Below are 18419 nucleotides of genomic sequence, written 5' to 3'. Positions count from 1 at the left end.
GTAGACTCAGACGGATCTCTGGTACCGAGAAAGTCTTTGACAACGGTTAAACCTGGTGCGAATCAGGTAAGTACCGGTAAAAAGACTGAAGTTATTGGAGAGTCGAACGCAGGTGTTGGTCTAACCGCAAGGTAGATCAAACGAAGAAGACAGAAGGCGAGGCAAGCCGAAGCATTAGCTAAGGCAAGCACTCAAGCTCCGTCAACTTCGACACCTGTAATGGAAACGGGAAAGCGTGGCAGAATAGAGGATTCCTCCAGTGCCAACGACCGGCAAGAGGAGAAAGGCAAAGAAGAGGAAAGTCGAGAGACGGAATTCGGAAATGCCTTCATCCTCGACCCAATCCAAGGCAGACAAACCTTTGCCTGACAAGGCAAAGGCTAAGGGACCTCAAATGTCGAATGACACTCTTCCGTCAACGTCTGGCGAATCATTCGCAGCGAATGGCAGCAAAGGCAATGACGGTGGAGATACATACCGAAAAAAAGACGGTCTACTGTCCAAAGGGCAACTAGACTATCTTGACAGCTATCTTTGGAAAACTATCGGTGAGTCGAAAGACGCCGCGACTTTCGAGGGGAAAAGCGTGGTGGACGGCATCTTAAAGGTGCACTGTTCCAATGCTTTTTCCCGAGAATGGCTGGAAAAAGAGATAGCAAAGATTCCAGCCTGCGAAAACAGCAAGTTTGTTCTTGTTGAGAGTAGCAAAGAAAGATTGGTACGAGCGAGTGTCTGGATTCCGGGTCCTTCCTGTAATTCAGCAGGACTCCTCACACGCATCCGTGTTCAGAACAAAGATCTTGACACGACTCTCTGGAGGGTATACTCGTGCACCAGGCAGAAATCCGCTACCACTTCGGAGGCGGGTTCCCACCTGGTACTGGGTATCGATCTTGGGTCCCTCAAGGTTCTTAAGTCGAAGTACGGGTGCCGTCCTCACCAACATCTGTAGCGAATCCACTTCCGTGTCCAGGATAAGGTGGAGGACAAAGCGTAAATATACTCAGTATCATGACTGAAGTAATATTTACACACATAAATCTGCAGCATAGAAAAGCGTCTACGGCTCTCTTGCAAAACTGCAAACAAACCCACACATAATGCTAATACAGATTCCCGAAAGAGTGGAAACTGCAAAAGCTAGTGCTAATACCAAAAGGGTCTAAGCCGACGGAAGATCCCTCAGGATACCGCCCACTATGCTTACTGGACACGGCAAGGAAAATACTAGAGAGGCTAATTGTAAATCGCCTGGAATCTTCCATCGATAGTGCCGGAGGGTTATCGCCGTACCAATATGGCTTCCGTAAAACACGCTCTACCACAGATGCTGTTATAGCGGTTAAGCGCATTGCTCACAAAGCGATAGAAGGCTCTCGCTGGCTCTACGGAGATAAAGAGTATTGCCTAGTCACAACGTTAGATGTAAAAAATGCATTTAATTCAGCAAACTGGGGCAAAATCCTAAATGCGCTGGAGAATTTCCGAGTCCCAGCCTACATTCGGAAAATTGTTGCAAGCTACTTCACTAACAGAGTGCTGCAATACAAAACCGACGAAGGAATGAAAAGGTACAGAGTAATCGGAGGAGTACCACAGGCGTCAGTGTTGGGCCCACTCCTCTGGAATATAATGTACGATGGAGTTTTGCGTCTCCAACTACCTCCAGGATCCCAAATCATAGGGTTTGCTGATGACATTGCAATCGTAGTCGTTGCTAAATTCCTAAACCAGGCCGAAGCGATTTGCAACCCAGCGGTCGAAATCACAAAAGATTGGCTGCGCATTAGTGGTTTAAGCCTTGCAAACCATAAAACAGAGGCAGTTCTCATCAGTAGCAGGAAAATAGTTGAAACAGCAAATCTCAGAGTAGGTGACCACGCACTAGAATCTAAGCTGTACATCAAATATCTCGGGGTAATGATTGACCACAGGTTGAGCTTTAAACAGCATCTAATATATGCCAGCGATAAAGCAGCGAAGGCTGTAACCGCATTGACACGTATTATGATGAATACGAGAGGACCTAGGCAGGCTTCTAGGAAGTTGCTTAGCAGTGTGGTATCATCTATCTTGCTATATGCGGTACCAGCCTGGGTCGAAGCAACTAACTGCAGCACATACATGAAAGGCATTAAATCGGTATACCGGTTATGTTCCCTCAGGGTGTGCTGTGCATTCCGCACAGTATCGGAAGATGCTGTATTAGTCCTCGCGGGTATGCTACCAGTTAAGCTGACTGCACTAGAATTGCACATCGAGCGGATCCAGCACAGCTGACTAACCGAAGGACTGAACGGGAGCGAAGCATCCGTACTTGGCAGGAGGAATGGAGGAACTCCATGAACGGACGATGGCCATATCGATTGATCCCGAATATCACAAGATGGATAAATCGAAAGCATGGTCAGATAGATTTCTACCTGACCCAAGTACTTAGTGGGCATGGATGCTTTAAGGCTTATCTGCATAGATTTAAGCACGAAGATGACCCGTACTGCACCTTTTGCGGCAGTCTAGTTGAGGATGCAGAAGATGTTTTCTTTGTCTGCCCTCGTTTCAAGCTTGAGTGATAGGGTGAGGAAGCCAATAATGGTTAGCAACCTAGTAGATACCATGCTTGACTCAGAAGAACATTGGTCCGCTGTCAGTAACATGGCAAGGATAGTAATTACCAAGCTGCATCGCAATGAACAACAGCGCAAATTGTTACGTAGAGGCAATAGGCCACATCCGCTCCCGTGAAGTAGTACCTAGTAATACTTAACGGTATTAGGAATCACCAAATTGCGTCATGCTGAACAGCAGCGCAGATTTTCAAGCAAAGGTAAAGTAAATACCAAACTGCGACGTGCTGAACATCAGCGCAGATTTTCATGAAGAGGCAATAGGCCGCTCCCCCTTCCGTGAAGTATTACCTAACGGTCGTCCCGCGGGAGGGAAACGGAGCTGGGGTGGGGTTTTTAGTGGGTGAGTTGAAAGACAAGTCTCACACTTTTCGGCTTTCAATGCTTTTTGCCACCTCCATAAAAAAAAAAATAATACTAATACAAGAACCATGGGTATGTCACAAGCATATCTGTGGTCTAGGTGTCGTACTTCATTGTGAAGGGAATGTGAGACCGCGAGCATGTATTATCATGCCGTGGTTGATCGAACACACGATGTTAAAAGATGCTAAACTCGTAGCCGTGCGCATGCAAAGGGAGGACACTCATAGAGAAAGTGCCCAGTGCTATCCGTCACCTACAAGCAAGACCAGCACATCGGGTCCCCAATGATTCCAATGGTAGTCATATACTGACCCTATGGGTTGTGTCCTGTAATAATACCGACCATCAACCGAACGTCTTTCCTTCCAAGTTTTAGTAAGAAAGTTTGACAGTTTTCTGTTCGGACTTGTCACAAAACATTATGCAGTTCTGCAGCATTCTAGACCGGACCATAGCTCTTTATGTAGATTGCCTACATAATCGGTGATCCAATTCATGATTCCTGCGGAACTGATTACGATTATTGGCTCTGGCCCTTGTGGGGAAACCGCTGATCCACGGTTGGCCAATTCATTGGCAATTTCGTTTCTTGAGCACCGGAGTGTCCTGGAACCGTTAAAGTACAAGCCTGTTTTGTCTTGCGACAGAATTAAGCTTCGTCTTACATTCTTGAACATTCTTTGAAGTTTGCTGCGCGTTCTCCAGGGCCTTCAGTGCAGCTTGACTGTCACTGAAAACTCCAATCTGTTCCCGCTCCACCTCCTCTCGATTATCCATTCGGCTACTTTCAGGATATCAAAAACTTCCGTTTGGAAAACAGTCGCCATTTCCCCCATAGCATAGTGATACTTATTACTATAGCTTAAGTACCATCCGACTCCAGACCCTATTTCATTCTTGGACCTATCGGTGGTCCCTGCATGCATTCGTTACCTATTATAAATGTTAAAATTAAATTATAGTATTTCGAAATTTGAGAAACTGTATACCTTCCTTCTTCCATCGGCTCTTGTACTTTTGCAGCTTATGAATGGCAATTTATCTTTCTGTTTATTATTTTATAAAGTCGCATTTCAGTGGAATTTAATACAGTTGTAAAAACCGTCGTTCCCACGACAGTCGATTCTACGTTACCGGAACGACCCGGACTTATATCCGGCCAAGGTCTGCCACTTCAGCAGCATTCTCTATATAAGTATGGGGAATTTTTATGATGCTACAACAACAACAACAGCAACAGTTGTAAAAAAGAATTAACTTGAATTCTCAGTCTAGCAGCTACGGTATATTGGGATGAAGGTACCTCAGGTAATACCTTTAGAGATTGAGCGTTTAAAAAAATTCACATGATCCAGTCATGTTTTTTTTTGGTTTTTTTTTGTTTCTTTTTTTTGTTTTTTGTTATTTTATTTTTATTTTTTTTTTTGTTTTTTTTTTGTTTTTTTATTTTTATTTTTTTTGTTTTTTTATTTTTATTTTTTTTTGTTTTTTTCTTCTTCCTTTTTTTCTTTTTTTAGTTTTTTGTTTTGTTTTTTTTTCTTCATCTTTTTGTTTTTTATTTAAGTTTTTTTTTTAATATTTTTTTTTTTGTTTTTTTCTTTTGTTTTGTTTGTTTATTTTCATCTTTTTCTTCTCTTTTTCTAGTACTTTCCGCTCGAGTTTTTGTGCCATATAATAGAACCGGTATGATGAGAGACTCATAAAGTGCGCTTTTGGTTCGCCGTGAGCAGACTTTATAAATTAATTTTCTACTCAGTCCAACGTACTACTATACTTACTACACTAGCCTTCATTTCAAGGCTTACGTTATTATTGATCCTATTGTTGATTGTCAAGTGAACGACATCCTTTACTACCTCAAAGTTATAACTGCCGACCGAAACGTGAGTGCCAAGATGCGAGTACGTTGACTGTTAACCTGATGGCAAGTGACACTTCATTTTGACTGGAACTCCATGGTGTACTTTATATAACGAAATATTGATTTAAATTTTACTGGGCGATCTGACTGCTAATTGACGTCCGATGTTGGTATAGTCGAAAGACGATCTTCTGACGCAAAAATATTATATTATTCACAGGGAATCATATGTGATGCTGGAAAAGATGTGACGACATTCGTTAAACAATTATTCTTAGTATCATATTTTTATAAATATTTAGTATTGTAATTTGCTGATGGTGTTGGGTGTTTTCTTCCATATAAAGAAAATTTCGATGTCATCATTGGCCTTAACAACCGCGCTGTTAGTTTTGCCTTCTCCAAACTGGATAAAGAGGCAAAGCGAATGGGTCTGGTGGTGAACGAGGACAAAACGAAGTACCTTCTGTTTTCAAACAAACAGTCGGCGCACTCGCGTATCGGCACCCACGTCACTGTAGACAGTTATAATTTCGAGGTTGTAAAAGACTTCGTTTATTTAGGAACCAGAATTAGCACCGATAACAATGTCAGCCTGGAAATCCAACGTAGAATCTCTCTTGCCAACAAGTGCTACTTTGGACTAAGTAGGCAACTGAGCAGTAAAGTCATCTCTCGATGAACAAAACTAACACTCTACAGGACTATCATCATGCCCGTCCTAACGTATGGCGCAGAAGCTTGGACGATGACAACATCCGATGAAGCGACGCTTGGAGTGTTCGAGAGAAAGATTCTGCGTAAGATTTTTGGACCTTTGCACGTTGGCAACGGCGAATATCGCAGACGATGGAACGATGAGCTGTATGAGCTTTACGACGACATAGACATAGCGCAGCGAATAAAGATCCAGCGGCTACGTTGGCTGGGTCATGTCGCCCGAATGGATACAAACGCTCCGGCTTTGAAAGTATTCGATGCGGTACCAGCTGGTGGTAGCAGAGGAAGAGGGCGGCCTCCTCTGCGTTGGAAAGATCTGGTGGAGAAGGACTTGGCTTCACTTGGTGTGTCGAACTGGCGCCGGTTAGCACGAGAAAGAAAGGACTGGCGCGCATTGTTAAACTCGGTCAAAATCGCGTAAGCGGTTATAGCGCCAATTAAGAAGAAGAAGAAAGAAAATTTCGAGCTTTCGTTATATAGAAAAAATTGCACAAGGCCGTCAGCAGCAAAAATGATCAAAAAAAAAAAACTTAAAAAATCAACGCGAATTTGAAGCTACTTTAGACTTGCACTTTGTTATACCAAAATATAAAAGGTTATAAAACTGCGTTCCCCAAATTTTGCTAAAAATTCTAATTAAAAAGTGTGCAAATTCGAGAAAATTTGTTAATTGTTTTTTAGTTTGCACAAAGTTTTATACTTGGATTTTTACGATTTTTGTAGGAGAATAAGCTATAATTTTACTAAAAAAAATATTAAAATTTTTACAATTAAATAAAAAATTTGAAATTAAAGTTAAAGCACGAATTGCGAAAAAAATCTCTCTCTATAAGTATCTGAGTCCTTTTATTTACACACATATACACATACACACAAACATACATTTCACCCTCTTTCGCTAACTTAATTACGCATTATGAGCAAAAACGCAAGCAAACTCACTTGTAAGGAAGAGAGAATAAGAAATGAAAATGGCAATGAAAGAAAACTAAAACAAAAAACAAAAAAAAAAACAGGGCGAACAGCAAAAATCCATCTTGTGGTTACACGCCAACCAATGATTGATTAAAAATACTGGAGGGCCATGAGCTTAATTTTCGTTGCATTCGCACTTCGCAAATGCAAGTTGTTATTAAAAAGATGCATACTGACATAAACGGGTAGATGTGCATGAATGTATGTGTGTGTGCACGTGTGTATGTATGAAATGATCCGCATATCAAAGATGCTGATATAAATAAATAAAGACATTGACAAGCGCGCTTGCAAGCTTTACTGCACGCATCTGCCGGTAAGTATGAGCTGGTGTTTGTGTGTGTGTGCACAGAAGTACAGAAGTCAGCATACGATTATGCGAGTATTGGCAGCAAATGAACGCACAACGCCATTAACGTCAATGCAATGCGCCAGCGATATTTTTCATTTGCGAAAATGAGCGAGCAAGCGAGTGCGCGATTATAGCGACAAAAACAACAAGCTACGAAAAACAAAAAACATGATACTGCCGCAACTGCAACAAGAAGACTGTAGGTAAGTGAGTAAGCAATGCATTCGCAAAAGACGCTGCAATACAGATTAAATGACATTTTAATTGTAAGCGAGCTTACGAATGTGCGTGATGTTTCTGTTATTGTTGTTGTTTGCTTTGCAGTTGCTGTTGTGTCATTCGCAATGACGAAATTAATTTAATTATGTCAACTGAGATTAACTCGAAGTCAAAACAGCAAACTGCTGTAGCTGCTGCTGTTGCTGATGCCACGTTTCTCGTGTGTGTGTGTGTGCGTGTGTTTGTTTACTTGTAAATAAATATTCATACGTGTATTTGTATTTATATGCTTCTTAGTAAGCTCAGTCAGTGACTTAATCCTATCTTAAGGCATTTAACGCGCAGACGACACACATTTGTTGCATGCCGCATGTTGCATGCATGCATTTTTGTGATACTGCTGCCGCTCTGACGTTAAATAAAGCGAAAGTGGCTGGCAAAATAGCTGTACGTGTGTGTGTGTATGTATGTACACACATTTACACATTTGTATGTATGTGTGTGTGCATTTAAACTCAAAGGATAAAAGGAAACCAATGAAAGAAAAGTCAGCAGCAGCCAGTAAAGGAACTGCCGCGACAGCAACAATAATCGACGCCGCAGCTTACAAATATCAGACGAATTGGTTTAAGTGTGGCAAAATTATCAGGAAATACTAGTTAGTCGATGGGCTAAGTGATGAAACAGTGCCAAACAAAATTGTGTCAGAAGTTAAGTTTTTCAAGATTTTAAAGTACTTTACTATATTAAGTAGATATAGGTCGAAGGAAGCCGTCGCAGAGGCTCAGTGTCTTTGTAGAGGACAAACGTGGAGTTGCTTCTGGATCTATGATAATTCTCACCGCGGGCATAAATCAGAGCTTTTCCTAAAAGAGATTGTCTTTCGGCAGGTAATATCGAAATAATTAAAGGTAGTACTGAAGGAAAATATGGAAACTTAGCGGACCGACATGACATTTTAGTTAGCATTGAAGTTCCACTCTATGTGCGTTAGGCTTTCGTTGCATTCTTCTGCAATAACAAAAAAATATTTTCTATGTGAATCGTTTGAGCAGAGCTGTATCGACTGCATCGGTCAATGGTGTCATTCCATGTTTTCGATAACTATGCTGATTAAAAGTGTCAAAAAAAATGTCGATGCTACAAAAGTATTGGAGAGAAGTGTACTCCATTTTTACTTCATGTCGGACTCATTCTAAAACTCATACAGAGAAACCTCTTTAATATTTTACAAAGAGCTGTAAATGTGCCTTAAAATCTTTGCGTTCTTCTTGCTTTTTTAATTGTAGCTCTTGTAGATCTCGAAACTACGCAAAAGTATATTTTTATCTTTCTATGCCCAAGTAGAAGACCTAGGCGGTGCTCTCGAAAATCATAAGTCATCGTAATATTCTCTTAGGGCTCACTACTACTTGACTAAAAATTGGGCACTTCAGGCTTAAAAAGCATTATAATTTTTTGCACTGCTTTATAAAGCAGCAAGGGAGTCTCTAAAGTGTATACGTTTGAGTTAAGAGTCCAAAGTTGTAGCTATATATAGAGTACTATGGAACTGTACTAGGCCGAATTGTTTTTCTGGTTCCGATGTACAAGTATAGCACAATCACTACAGCATGATTGATGTAAAAAAACTTAAAAAAAATCAAATAAATACTTTAACCGCGGCCACTACTAACTACATACCTGGAGTTCTTATGTTCAGACATATCAGTGAGAGCGGACTTAGACAAGCACTTGACTCAAAATCAGGACACAGCAAAGATCATTAACGTCCACTATATGAAAGGAATGGATTACGTGACTGAGATCAATCACTTTTTCCACGAGGCAAAATATAACGAGGGCAAAACATCTCTCGAAGTTAGCAGAAAGAACTGAGAACTAAAGACAAAATCTATGCCATCATCCCTACGAAGCTGAATAGCTTAAGCATAGTGGGGAAGTCGAAGTTAGTGGGAGTGTTACATGAGCTTCTGAGTGAGATCGTTTATAGCTAAATTCATCTGAGCTTCTTTGTTCGTAAGGTTTGCTAGCACACATCATTCTGGTGCGGCTTATCGCCTTTTGGTAATTTGTTGAGCCTTATGGCTAGAGGGACCTTTTGAAAATTATCGCCCTTATAGGAGGAGTTTGTTAACGTAAGAAATGGCTGTAGTGTGCGCACATTTTATCATTCCATATTTCCCTTGAGAGATGCAGCGATCTGCTCGCCAAATTAAAATGATAAACAAATGCCTGAAACAGAAGTAAAAAATCTATCCCGAAGCGGATTGTGGATCCACCTTGAAAAGCACCTCACTTTGAGCTGACTTAATTAATGCTAGTAAGGGAAGTTCTTTTGGCTGCATAACGGAGTTTTCACGGCACAGAGAACTTGAATAGTGTAAAAATGTTGGAAATCATTGCGGCTCATAAAGGGTTAAAGAGTACACTAGATATCATTTTTCGTATTCAATACTACTTTTAGTTCCATATAGTCGAAAGGAGTTCAATTGTTATGCCAAATTTATCCTTTCGTTTTATAGAGAAGAGAAGGGAGGCGAACTTGGCATGATTCTAATTTCTCCAGAAGCGAACCAGTTTGGTACTAGTGAATTTTCGTTTCTTACACATTGAACATAAAGATGCATAATTTTGATATATACTTACACACATATAAAATGTGCATTAGGATGATCCAAAAAAAACAAAAAATATTTGCCAAAACTATTCCCTATGCTTTATTAAAAAAATCTTAGCTATTTATTATATGGACCCTTAATCGCCTAAAAATTAAAAAACCGTTAGAATTTAAAAACGAGAATATTTGTCTGGCTTTTTGAACTTGTATATAATGTACATTAGGATGGTTCTGAAAAAAGAAACAAATTTCCGGATGTAAATTCCTAAATTTGCTGCATGGTCAAAAATACAACCTATGGCAAAAGCGATCCTTCTTAAAAAAAAAAAAAATTTAAGCTATTTCTAGAGGAACCCTGAAACAATCCAAAATTAAAAAAAAAAACAATTTTTTATTAAAAAAAAGTTTTTTCTGTTGTTTTTGAGCATTTGTGAATACAAATTAAGAGATGAGATTAATTAATAATCATATTAATATAATATAATATTAAAAGTGCTACAGGGTGGGTCATGTTAAATTTTTCTTTTTGAATCGGCTATAAAAAGAAACTAATCAATATTTTTTCAAACTTTTTTTTTTATTTTGAAGATTGAAGATGGTCATTTATGAATGAAAAATAATATCGTTTAAATGACTGCCACGACTGGCTTTACAGTAGGCCATTCGATCAACCCAATTTTTAAGCACATTTTCGATTGTTTGTGCTCCAATTTCATGAATGGCAACTTCGGTTTCGTGTTTTAAAGCATCAATCGTCTCTGGATGGTTCGCATAGCATTTGTCCTTAACGGTTCCCCACAAAAAATAGTCCAACGGGCTTAAATCACCACTCCGAGGCGGCCAATTGATATCGGAATTCAAAAACGGTAGCCAAAAGTTCGAGTGTAACTTTGGCAGTGTGACAAGTTGCACCGTCCTGTTGAAATCAAATGTCGTCCATGTCATCCTCTTCAATTTTTGGAAACAACTCGTTCAGCATGTCACGGTTACGCTCGCCATATACTGTAACCGCGACTTCTCGCTCATTTTCGAAAAAAAATGGCCCGATGATGCCGCCAGACCAAAAACCGCACCAAACAGTTACTCGTTGTGGATGCATTTGCTTCTCTACAGTAACGCGTGGATTTTCTGAGCTCCAAATCAGACAATTTTGCTTATTGACGTAGCCACCGTAGGCCCCCAAGTGCCTTCAGAACCACCGAAACGTAAAAAAGGGGCGAAATGCCTAAGCTCCACAGTTTTCTTTCCCATTCCCTGCACTGCCACAATTCCCACAGTCACTGTGCATGGAGTTTGGTTCATTGCTGTTGCTGTCACTGCCGCTCGGTATTGATTTGTTAGCCACGCAGCGTATGACGTGCAGTATTTTCCACTGATTAATATAATTCTTTTACGTCTATATGTTGTTGTTGTTATTGCGAAATAGTTAAGTTTGACTTTTATGCAAGCAACCAAGCAGGGACACATTCAACGGTCAGTGGCATAGCCAACAAGCAACAAACAACCACTGAGAAGGGAACCAACAACTGAACGGCCAATGGTTGTCAACAAGCAGCAAAAGCAACAGCACCGCCAATTTCTTCATCACCAACATCTTCCTGCCAGAGCGTAGATTGAATGTCTCAGCAATAACAATAACAAAGCTCACTGCCAACAACAACCACTGATTGCATCATTGCAACATTGACTTTGCTCATCGTATCTGCTGCAACAGCAATGACTTCAAGATACGTACGCACATACAACAACAAAGTCAGCGGTTGGTTTTGTATGTTGCATTCGTGGATTGCTTCGACGGTTGATTGTTGTTGGCTTTGTTGGCTGATTGGTTGGTTGTCGGGTTGTCGGGTTGCTGGGTTACTGGCGTTTTCATCCTGCGTAATTAATCAAATGCATTGACATTTTCAAAGCTGCAAGGCGTCTTCGTCGGTGCTTCACTGTTGCGGCAATACACTCGTAAGTGTAGTTGTTGTTGTTGTGACACTGTTGGTGATGATGACGTTGCAGTAGTCGATGTTGGTCGATGCGGTTAAGCTTGAGCTTAAAAATGTTGCCTTCCCTATTTCCACCACTTGTTGCAACTGTTGTTGTTTGTGTGCTATATGCGCTGCTCGTTGACGCAACTATTTGCTCGTTTGCACAATTGCGTTAATTTGTTGTTGTGTTTTATTTAACTTTTTATGTTTTAATTTATTTGTGCATAACTGCCAAGTCATGTGTACGTACATATCTGCAATAATATTTATTGTGTGAAACATAATAATCAATGGAAAAAGTGTTTAGCTCCAAGGTGAGCTGAACTTCCCATACGCGACGAAGGTTTTCCAAAATTTAAAAAAATTCATATTTCCTTATAGGAGGTCAACTCTTCTACCCAATTTGAGCAATTCTTTATTTCTTTATTAGTTACTAAAATATCTGATATGTGTTTGATTACCGTTGCATGGCACGTCAGCGTGGATATTACCTAATTTTGAATGATCAATATCAGTATCAGGTAACCATTTCAGTACTAAGCTGACCTGCGTGCAGAGTTTCTTAGATACTTCTGGCTGGGCAGAGAGACAGACAGATAAGCTTTAAACTAAAAAAAAGGTTTCTGAGTGAATTTGTTAGAGAAAGTGTTTTATTAATATACAACCCGTACCGAAATGCTAGCAGATCAACATTTTGACTATGTTTTTTGAGTGTTTATTACTTTTATATTTATTATATTTATATATTAAAATATGGCCTATTATCTAACAAAAATCACTTAAATCGAATTATAAAATTGTATGCAAAAATTAGAAAAATTCCATAAACTTTTCGTCCCAATTCCATGATTTTTAATTGGAATGTCTAGAAAGATTTTTGGTAAGCAATTTTATAGCTTAACCCACTCACTGCTAGAAGAAGAGCGATTGACAGTCCAAGGGAAACCTGGAAAAGAACTGTGGATCGCGAGACGGCTCATCTCGTATTAAGCTGGAAGCAGCTAAAAGCGTTATCCAGTAAACGGACGAGGTGGTGTTGTTGATGTCCTATGTCACGCTTGGGGTTCAAGGACTAAATGATCATGAATTTTATAGTTTATTAAATTATAATATAGCAAAGCGTAAGTTTTTAAGGTGATAAAAAATGTTTTCCATATGAAAAAATGCATGACAGAATCAAAATTAGGTAAACTGTTGATGAGTTTTAACAGCAAATAAATCTCATTACTCTAATTTGATACTGCTTAAGTCAAAGTTATTATCTCGCGACCAAAAGTTAAGGGTATACAAAATCTTGATCCACCCTGTGCTTACCTATGGTGGCGAACTATGGATCCTAAAAATCACTGATATTAATCAGCTAATAGTCTTCGAAAGAAAAATTTTACGAAAAATATATGGACCAATGAGACTGCAGGACGGTACTTATCGAATAAAATATAATCATGAGCTGGCACTTTTAGCAAAATACGAAATTGTGATGGGATTTATAAAATCTCAGAGGATAAGATGGCTTGGTCACGTGTTTAGAATGCCCAAGGAGAGAACAACTCGAAAGGCAGTTGAATTACGCCCTGTAGGTGGCCGAAGAAGAGGACACCCTAGAAAGAGATGGCACGAAGACGATGAAGATGACCTTGCAAAGCTGAATGTGCGGCGGTGGAATGAAGTAGCTTTATATAGAAACGGATTGTGAATGAAGCAATGGTTCACCAAGGACTGTGATGCTAAGAAGAAGATAATTCTAAAAATAATGTTCAAAACAAAAGCGCTGTTGCTCGCTAAAATTTGAAGACTTATTTTCTGCACAATAGACTACAACACAATAGACGTCTTTTTTAAGTAAATTAACTGAACTTTTAGAACAAATTTTTTTAATTTTGTAAAAACATAATCCCGAAATAATACCGAAATGTCGGGACTCAAAAATCAGCGCCAGTATTAGTATGTATGGTATGTTAAACATTTTTTTGGAGGAAATTTGCTCCTTAATAGAGGAATTTATTTGAATAGCAGCATTTTCCAATTTCAAAAAAATAAAATATGAAATTCCAATATCAAAATGAGAATGAGCTGTTGTGCCTTAAAATGAACTTTGCCGGGAAGTTCAATGGCTTCTTCTTGTACAAAAGTAATGTTGAATTATTCTTAATTTAAAAAAATACCGAAAAAATACCGAAATTTCGATACTCACAAATCACCACCAGCATTGATGGTATCTAAAATAATTTTTTCATGAAATTAGCTCCATTATAGGAGTAATTTGTTTAGAAGCATTTATTATTTTAAAAATATAAGACTAAAACACTCCCTTAGCTGCTGTTCTTAAAAATGGAGCAATGCAAACGAGTTTAATGGATCCTCCTTTAACAAAAGTAATTATTGAATTATTCTTAATTAAAAGGGAAAACGAGTTCCGCCGAAAAATAATGAAAGCTCGAGATTTACATATTACTCCAGTTTTAGCATTCCTAGCATTTCTTATACATTTTGTTGCAAAACTAATGATTGAAGTTACTGGTAAGATCTATTATTTATTAAAAACCCTATAGGAACATTTATTCGTATATTTTTTCTTCCGAAATTTCTGGGCTGCTAAAGCATCATTAGTATCAGCATTCCTTGCACGCTACAAAAACTTACTTATGATTTTCTTCAAATTTCATACAATTTTACTTACTTTACTAATTTTAATTACTTGTAATTTTCTTCAAATTTATCTTAGTGGAGCACCCTATATAATTGCACAAAAAAAAATACAAACTGATTGTGCACATAAGTTTAAATGCCCAAATGGCATGTTGCCAGCTACAGCAACGACAATAATAATACAAGAAAAATTGCACCATAAAAGAAAAAATTGCACGTTTTTCATACGTTGGCCATACGCCACATGCCACACGCCACACTTTTGCCGACTATATAGAAATAAAGCTGTGAACAACTGCTTTCTTTTGAGTTTGCTTAATTTCTCATTCTTTTTGCGTTAAATCAAGTTGAAATTTTAAACGAATAGGCAGATTGGTGAGGATTAGACATGTTGCCGTTGACACTGGGTCATGTCGCTGTCAGTCAATGTGTAATACATTGCACCTTTGACTCGGGTGTTGTCACACAAAGGTACGAGCAAATCGGCTGCGCATAGCAGCAATAAAAAATACTAGTAATTAGAGAAAAGATTATTTAAAGCAATTCGAATACTCGTATCAGCAATAATTTTGGATATGTATCACTGGTTATCACTGATTATGCCGATGAACTAGCGACACTCGGCACTAAATTGACTGATGAGTATATAGATAATGACATAGGGATGCCCTTACCAACTGTAAGTTACTCATCCTTGAAGAAATTGTAATGAAAGCAAACGAAAGATGGTGTAATGAAGCCACCTGCAAAACCGCTCTCCAACTGTGGCCAACTCTAAATGCTAAACGCACAGAATCTCTGCTAAGCCAAAATAAACACAGTCTTAGTACGTTGATCTCAGTCATAACGGGGCACTGCCTAATAGGTGGACACGCCCAAAGGATGGGTATGCAAACACATGACTTCTGTGGAAGTTGTCTAGATGATATCTCGCACCAACTGTGCCACTGTCCTGCTCTATCCAGACGCAGGTTTACTATTCTGGGTAAAAAATTTTTTAATGAGTTGGAAGATCTCAGTTCTACAGAAACCAGAGCTATTTTAAAATTTTTAAAAATCACACACTGGTTTTAGGAGTGATAGGGACAAGCTCCCCACGCGGTATCACAATGGGCTATGAGCCTGAGTGTCTCCCACAGGACAACCGCCTCAACCTAATCTAACCTAACCTATCACAGATTATAAGAAATTCTATTTTTGGTTTTTGTTTTTTGTAGAACTTTTTCAGAGCAGTTTGGCGTTTCTTGCGAAAGAATGGGGACTAATAAAAAAAGATAATATTATGTCTAATATTTCGCAGCTACTGTAAAAAAAAATATTTCTAATGCATAGCCGGCGAAATTAAAAACACAAATCAAAATCAAAAGAAAATCAACGCTGATTTTGGCATTCCTGGTATATACATTCTTTAAGAATTAGTAGTATGAATTTTGGAAGGTAGATATACACGATTATTCATTAAGGGGGGACCCTCATTTAGACGGTCGAAAAATGCATCACTTTTGGGAATTTTTTTCTCAGGTAAAATAACTTCAAACGTTTTGTAATTCATAAAGTACTTTAATAAATGTCTTGACTGTCTACAAAAATTTTCGGAGAAGAAAAAAAACATTTTAAGTATGGAAATATACACCTCGTCCATGGCACCTCATTCTATCTGTGTACATTCTAGCGCTCTGAATTTTTTTCTGAAATAAAAAAACCAAATTTTTTTTAAAACTTTAGGATAATACCTTCGATGTGACATTTTGATTTAAAAAAAAATGTCGAAATTGATATTTTTTACCCAGTTTTATGTTAAAAGTGATTTTTCATGCATAAAAATTGACTTTAAAATTACAAAAAAATATGAAAATCTTTTTTTTTAAAAAAACACTTAATGTCACATTGAAAACAATTTAATTATCTTTAAAATGAGCTATTGTAAAGCCTGATTGGTTCAATACAGCGTTCTCAATTGTGTACACAAAATCGAAAAATGATGTTTCGAGAAAAACGCGTTTAAAGTTTTGGATACAGGGCCACCCTGCAGGGCGAAATAGCACGATTAGATCAGAAGTTTAAACTGACGCTCGATAGTACCGCTCAAAACAACCCGAAATCGATTAAAGTGATATGCTGTCTCGATGACAAACGCTTGCCATGTGTTCCACCGATCACTGTTACTATTCCAGAGGAATATCCTGCTGTGTCGCCTTCTTGCGCTTTGGCTCAACATGAATATGGTACTACTCCATTTTTGAAAGCAGTGCAGGAGGCATTGAAGGCACGCATTGCCAAGTTGCCGAAATTGTATTCGTTGTCCCACTTGCTGGATACTTGGGAGATGTCAGTGCGGCAGTCTTGTTCACCAACCACGAAAAATGTCTTGGACTTAGCAGCTGTGTTTGGCGCTTAAGAATGCTCGCAGATTTTTCCTTACTTTTGTTTTTTTTTTGCTTTTTTGTACGGAAAAACCTTGCTTTATTTTATTGTATTGGTTTAGCATGCAGAATCAGGCCACCCGTCGCGTCCTGTTAAAAATTTTGTCACTCCTTCAAAAATACAGATATCGACTTGAAATTTTGAAAGTATATTCTTAAATAGTTGTAGAATAGATTAAAATTATTTCCAAAAAATCGATTTTTTTGACCCGATAAATGAGGGTCCCCCCTTAATACCGCGAATCTGGAAAATGATATTAATTTTCTTACATAAAAACTTTATTTTTTAAGGAAACATCTCCTATTTCTAAAATTTTAAAATAAAGCCGACGTTCGTCAACGAAAAAGGCCAGTTTTTAATAATCATTTTTTGTTTCAAAAACATTAAAATAAGTCCTACTTATTTTTAATTTTCTCTTTCAATTTCATATTTCTTTCAATTTGAAAATAAAGCCGACTTTTCTCAAGAAAAAAAAATATTTTCTACAATCATTTTTTATCTTTAAATCCTTAATATAAGGCCGATTTTCTCTAATAAAAAATTTAATTTTCTTTTTCGATTTCACATTTCCTTCAAATTCCAAATATGCCTGACTTTCTTTTATAAAATTAAATACATTTTTTCAAACAAACACATTTTGTTTCTAAAATTGAAATTAATTCCTTCCTTCATAAATTTCAACAGGCCTCTTTTTATTTCTTAATATAAATAAGATCTGCCATCAAAGTTAAATTAAATTCATTTGATATTTATTCATTCACTGGTTAATTTTCCATTACTCAACGGTTGACGGCGAGCTTTTTCTTATTTGTATTTTTTTTGAAGTCTCATTTCGCACTAAGTAATTATAATTTTTCTCTTAGGTGAAAAAGTGCTTATAGTCTTGAAAAAAGAAAAATCACAAAATTTGTTACACTCGCACTGGCTTCCCGGATGGCTGCAACCTCTAAGTATTGAAAAGCGACAGCCAAGACACCAGCTGCGAAGCATCAAAAACTTCAATGCATGACATCATTTTACGCCCACATGGCGGCCACAGTGCACATTCGTACACACATACGTATGTATGGATGTAAAAACAAATACACAAAGATGAAAATACACCAAGCATTGGACAGCAATGCACATTGACAACTGGGACTCCCCTAGAAGTTTAGTAAAACAAGAAAATGGGCCAGCAAACAAATAGACAAGTGAAAAGCGTGCACGCACAAGCAGGCTTACATATGCGATGTACATACATACATACCTACTTGCACATAAATAAGGCGCGCAAAAGAATGCAACAAAAAATTGGTGATAAATAAGCTGAGCAGGCAGCCATAAATCCAGGAATGCAATGGCACTGCATGCATACATACACACTTACATACTTACAAAAGTACATGGATTGGTCCAAAGAGAGTTTATCTTTTTTCTGATTTTTGTATTGCTGGGGTCCGCCGGGAGCTTAAGGTTTTGACCTAATTAATGCCAATGCCGCTTCTAGTTATATGCCTAACTGTGTATTTTTTGCGTTCACTATAAAAAATTTGCTTGCTTGATGTGCATAAGTACTTGTGTGTATGTATGTACGCACTTGTGATGCGTCAAAACACGCACAAGTGGAAAGTGACAGTATGTTGCTTTG

This window comes from Anastrepha obliqua, chromosome 4 (genome assembly GCF_027943255.1).
Source record: "Anastrepha obliqua isolate idAnaObli1 chromosome 4, idAnaObli1_1.0, whole genome shotgun sequence".
Taxonomy (NCBI): domain Eukaryota; kingdom Metazoa; phylum Arthropoda; class Insecta; order Diptera; family Tephritidae; genus Anastrepha; species Anastrepha obliqua.
The sequence above is the reverse complement of the archived record's forward strand: the minus strand, read 5'-3'. Positions refer to the sequence as shown.